The sequence below is a fragment of the Hyperolius riggenbachi genome, chromosome 3, assembly GCF_040937935.1.
Source record: "Hyperolius riggenbachi isolate aHypRig1 chromosome 3, aHypRig1.pri, whole genome shotgun sequence".
Classification (NCBI taxonomy): Eukaryota; Metazoa; Chordata; class Amphibia; order Anura; family Hyperoliidae; genus Hyperolius; species Hyperolius riggenbachi.
The window spans coordinates 226,189,410-226,195,409 of NC_090648.1; positions in this window are offsets into that span (position 1 = coordinate 226,189,410).

Below are 6,000 nucleotides of genomic sequence, written 5' to 3' on the forward strand. Positions count from 1 at the left end.
CCTCACACATGTCAGTACAAAATAAACGCACTGCGGGCAAACATGTCAGTACAAAATAAACGCACTGCGGGCAAACATGTCAGTACAAAATAAACGCAATGGAGGCAAACATGTCAGTACAAAATAAACGCACTGCGGGCAAACATGTCAGTACAAAATAAACGCACTGCGGGCAAACATGTCAGTACAAAATAAACGCACTGCGGGAAAACATGTCAGTACAAAATAAACGCAGTGGAGGCAAACATGTCAGTACAAAATAAACGCACTGCGGGCAAACATGTCAGTAAAAAATGAACACAATGGGGGCAAACATGTCCATACAAAATAAACGCACTGCGGTCAACATGTCAATAGAAAATTAACGCAATGGGGCAAACATGTCAGCACAAAATGTACGCAATGGGGGCAAACATGTCAGCACAAAATGAACGCAATGGGGTCAAACATTTCACCTGGAAAAAAAAAAAGCATTTACTTACCTGACATAAGTCAGTCAGCCAGCCTCTGGTGTGTGTGCGCAGCTCCCCGGGCTCACAGGCACTCAGGCAGAGCAGGGCTACGGCAAGATGGCGTCCGGAGGCGGAGCCCTGTACTGGAGACACAAATAGTCTCCAGTACAGGGCTCCGCCTCCGGACGCCATCTTCCCGTAGCCCTGCTCTGCCTGTGCCTGCCGGAGGAGGACAATGCAGGCTGGAGCGGGGCTGCGGGGAATGAACTAGCGCAGCGTCTGGGAGACGCTGCGGCTAGTTCATTGTACGGTGGCCAGAGTCCCTAGGCCAGGACGTCCCGCTGCTAAAAGCGGGAGGTTTCCCGGGACCTCATGCAGCCTGGGACAGCACCCCCGAAGGCGGGACGCATCCCGGGTAAAGCAGGACGTATGGTCACCGTACCTTAACAAGAGCTTTTAAAATCACAAAGCGCTTAGAAAAGCTTTTGTAGTAAGCACCAGCCGTAAGTCACATGTTAGCATTCATAGTTTACTTGATGAATTGTAGCTCCCTAGTGCTGGCAGAACTCATACAGCCCCAAACTATGACACTCCCTACACAATGTTTGACAGTAGGCAGGACACACTTGTCTTTGTACTCCTCACCTGATTGCTGCCACACACACTTCACAACATCTGAACCAAATAAGTTTATATTGGTATCATCAGACCACAGGGCATAGTTCCAGTAATCTATGTCCTTAGTCTGCTTGTGTTCAGCAAACTGTTTGCAGGCTTTCTTGTACATCCCCTTTAAAAGAGGTTTCCTTCTTGGACAACAGCCATGAAGACCAATTTGATGCAAATTGCAGCATATGGTCTGAGTACTGACAGGCTGACTCCCTATTTTCCAACCTCCACAGCAGTGCTGCCAGCATTCATAGGTCTACTTGCAAAAGACAACCTCTGGATATGACACTGAGCATGTGCACTCAATTTCTTTGGTCAACCATGGGAGGCCTGTTCTGAGTGGTCCTAAACTGCTGTATGGTTTTGGCCACCATGCTGCAGCTCAGTTTTAGGGTGTAGGCAATCCTCATAGCCTAGGCTATCTATATGTTTAGTGGCAATTATTTGTTGACCACTTAAGGACTGCAGTCATAAAACCCCTTAACCACCCTGGCGTTCTGATTAAATCGCCAGGGTGGCTGCGGGAGGGTTTTTTTTAAATAAAAAAAAAAACTATTTCATGCAGCCAACTGAAAGTTGGCTGCATGAAAGCCCACTAGAGGGCGCTCCGGAGGCGATCTTCCGATCGCCTCCGGCGCCCAGAATAAACAAGGAAGGCCGCAATGAGCGGCCTTCCTTGTTTTGCTTATATCGTCGCCATAGCGACGAGCGGAGTGACGTCATCGACGTCAGCCGACGTCCTGACGTCAGCCGCCTCCGATCCAGCCCTTAGCGCTGGCCGGAACTTTTTGTTCCGGCTGCGCAGGGCTCAGGCGGCTAGGGGGGCCCTCTTTCGCCGCTGCTCGCGGCGAATCGCCGCAGAGCGGCGGCGATCAGGCAGCACACGCGGCTGGCAAAGTGCCGGCTGCGTGTGCTGCTTTTTATTTGACAAAAATCGGCCCAGCAGGGCCTGAGCGGCAGCCTCTGGCGGTGTTGGACGAGCTGAGCTCGTCCAGACCGCTCAGCAGGTTAAAGGGATACTGTAGGGGGGTCGGGGGAAAATGAGCTGAACTTACCCGGGGCTTCTAATGGTCCCCCGCAGACATCCTGTGCCCGCGCAGCCACTCACCGATGCTCCGGCCCCGCCTCCGGTTCACTTCTGGAATCTCTGACTTTAAAGTCAGAAAACCACTGCGCCTGCGTTGCCGTGTCCTCAATCCCGCTGATATCATCAAGAGCGCACAGCGCAGGCCCAGTATGGTCTGTGTCTGTGCAGTACACTCCTGGTGACATCAGCGGGAGCGAGGACACGGCAACGCAGGCGCAGTGGTTTTCTGACTTTAAAGTCAGAGATTCCAGAAGTGAACCGGAGGCGGGGCCGGAGCATTGGGGAGTGGCTGCGCCAACACAGGATGTCTGCGGGGGACCATTAGAAGCCCCGGGTAAGTTCAGCTCATTTTCCCCCGACCCCCCTACAGTATCCCTTTAAGGACCAGAGCCTTTTTTTCCATTCAGACCACTGCAGCTTTAACGGTTTATTGCTCGGTCATACAACCTACCACCTAAATGAATTTTACCTCCTTTTCTTGTCACTAATACAGCTTTCTTTTGGTGCTATTTGATTGCTGCTGCGAGTTTTACTTTTTATTATATTCATCAAAAAAGACATGAATATTGTCAAAAAAATGACTTTTTTTACTTTCTGTGCTGACATTGTTCAAATAAAGTAAAATTTCCTATACATTTGAGCGCGAAAGTTATTCTGCTGCATGTCTTTGATAAAATAAAAAACATTCAGTGTATATTTATTGGTTTGGGTAAAAGTTATAGCGTTTACAAACTATGGTGCAAAAAGTGAATTTTCCCATTTTGAAGCATCTCCGACTTTTCTGAGCACCTGTCATGTTTCATGAGGTGCTAAAATTCCAGGATAGTATAAATACCCCCCAAATGACCCCATGGAAAGAAGACATCCAAAAGTATTCACTGAGAGGCATGGTGAGTTCATAGAAGATTTTATTTTTTGCCCCTTAGCGCAGTTAAGCTGCAAAAAAGTGCCACACATGTGGTATTGCCGTACTCAGGAGAAGTAGTATAATGTGTTTTGAGGTGTATTTTTACACATACCCATGCTGGGTGGAAGAAATATCTCTGTAAATGACAATTTTTTGATTTTTTTTTTTACACACAATTGTTCATTTACAGAGATATTACTCCCACTCAGCGTGGGTATGTGTAAAAATACACCCCAAAACACATTATACTACTTCTGGGTACGGCGATACCACATGTGTGGCACTTTTTTGCACCCTAACTGCGCTAAGGGGCCCAAAGTCCAATGAGTACCTTTAGGATTTCACAGGTCATTTTGCGACATTTGGTTTCAAGACTACTCCTCACGGTTTAGGGCCCCTAAAATGCCAGGGCAGTATAGGAACTCCACAAATGACCCCATTTTAGAAAGAAGACACCCCAAGGTATTCCGTTAGGAGTATGGTGAGTTCATAGAAGCTTTTATTTTTTTGTAACAAGTAAGCGGAAATTGATTTTAATTGTTTTTTTTTGGCACAAAGTGTCATTTTCCGCTAACTTGTGACAAAAAATAAAATGTTCTACGAACTCACCATACTCCTAACGGAATACCTTGGGGCGTCTTCTTTCTAAAATGGGGTCATTTGTGGGGCTCCTATACTGCCCTGGCATTTTAGGGGCCCTAAACCGTGAGGAGTAGTCTTGAAACCAAATGTCGCAAAATGACCTGTGAAATCCTAAAGGTACTCATTGGACTTTGTTCCCCTTAGCACAGTTAGGAAAAGTAGTATAATGTGTTTTGGGGTGTATTTTTACACATACCCATGCTGAGTGGGAGAAATATCTCTGTAAATGGACAATTGTGTGTAAAAAAAATCAAAAAATTGTCATTTACAGAGATATTTCTCCCACCCAGCATGGGTATGTGTAAAAATACACCCCAAAACACATACTACTTTTCCTGAGTATGGCAATACGACATGTGTGGCACTTTTTTGCAACCTAGGTGCGCTAAGGGGCCTAACGTCCTATTCACAGGCCATTTTGAGGCATTTGGATTCTAGACTACTCCTCACGGTTTAGGGCCCCTAAAATGCCAGGGCAGTATAGGAACCCCACAAGTGACCCCATTTTAGAAAGAAGACACCCCAAGGTATTCTGTTAGGAGTATAGTGAGTTCATAGAAGTTTTTTTTTGTCACAAGTTAGCGGAAATTGACACTTTGTGAAAAAAAACAATACAAATCAATTTCCGCTAACTTGTGACAAAACATAAAATCTTCTATGAACTCGTCATACACCTAACAGAATACCTTGGGGTGTCTTCTTTCTAAAATGGGGTCACTTGTGGGGTTCCTATACTCCCCTGGCATTTTAGGGGCCCTAAACCGTGAGGAGTAGTCTTGAACCCAAATGTCGCAAAATAACATGTGAAATCCTAAAGGTACTCATTGGACTTTGGGCCCTTTAGCGCAGTTAGGCTGCAAAAAAGTGCCACACATGTGGTACTGCTGTGCTCAGAAGAAGTAGTATAATGTGTATTGTGGTGTATTTTTACATATACGCATGCTGGGTGGGAGAAATCTCTCTGTAAATGACATATATTAGATTTTTTTTACACACAATTGTCCATTTACAGAGAGATTTCTCCCACCCAGCATGGGTATGTGTAAAAATACACCCCAAAACACATTATACTACTTTTCCTGAGTACGGCGATACCACGTGTGACACTTTTTTGCAGCCTAGGTGCGCTAAGGGGCCCAACGTGCTATTCACAGGTCATTTTGAGGCATTTGTTTTCTAGACTACTCCTCACGGTTTAGGGCCCCTAAAATGCCAGGGCAGTAAAGGAACGCCACAAGTGACCCCATTTTAGAAAGAAGACAGCCCAAGGTATTCCGTTAGGTGTATGGTGAGTTCATAGAAGATCTTATTTTTTGTCACAAGTTAGTGAAAAATGAAACTTTGTGAAAAAACAATAAAAATCAATTTCCGCTAACTTTTGACAAAAAATAAAATCTTCTATGAACGCTTCATACACCTAACAGAATACCTTGGGGTGTCTTTTTTCTAAAAAGGGGTTACTTGTGGAGTTTCTATACTGCCCTGGCATTTTACGGGACCAAAAGCGTGAGTAGCCTTGAAACCAAATGTCTCAAAATGACTGTTCAGGGGTATAAGCATCTGCAAATTTTGATGGCAGGTGATCTATGAGGGGGCGAATTTTGTGGAACCGGTCATAAGCAGGGTGGCCTCTTACATGACAGGTTGTATTGGGCCTGACCTGATGGATAGGAGTGCTAGGGGGGGTGACAGGAGGTGATTGATGGGTGTCTCAGGGGGTGGTTAGAGGGGAAAATAGATGCAATCAATGCACTGGGGAGGTGATCGGAAGGGGGTCTGAGGGGGATCTGAGGGTTTGGCCGAGTGATCAGGAGCCCACACGGGGCAAATTAGGGCCTGATTTGATGGGTAGGTGTGTTAGGGGGTGACAGGTGGTGACAGGAGGTGATTGATGCGTGTCTCAAGGTGTGATTAGTGGGGGGAATAGATGCAAGCAATGTACTGGCGAGGTGATCAGGGCTGGGGTCTGAGTGCGTTCTGAGGGAGTGGGCGGGTGATTGGGTGCCCTAGGGGCAGATAGGGGTCTAATCTGATGGGTAGCAGTGACAGGGGGTGATTGATGGGTAATTAGTGGGTGTTTGGAGGAGAGAACAGATGTAAACACTGCACTTGGGAGGTGATCGGACGTCGGGTCTGCAGGCGATCTAATGGTGTGGGTGGGTGATCAGATTGCCCGCAAGGGGCAGGTTAGGGGCTGATTGATGGGTGGCAGTGACAGGGGGTGATTGATGGGTGGCAGTGAC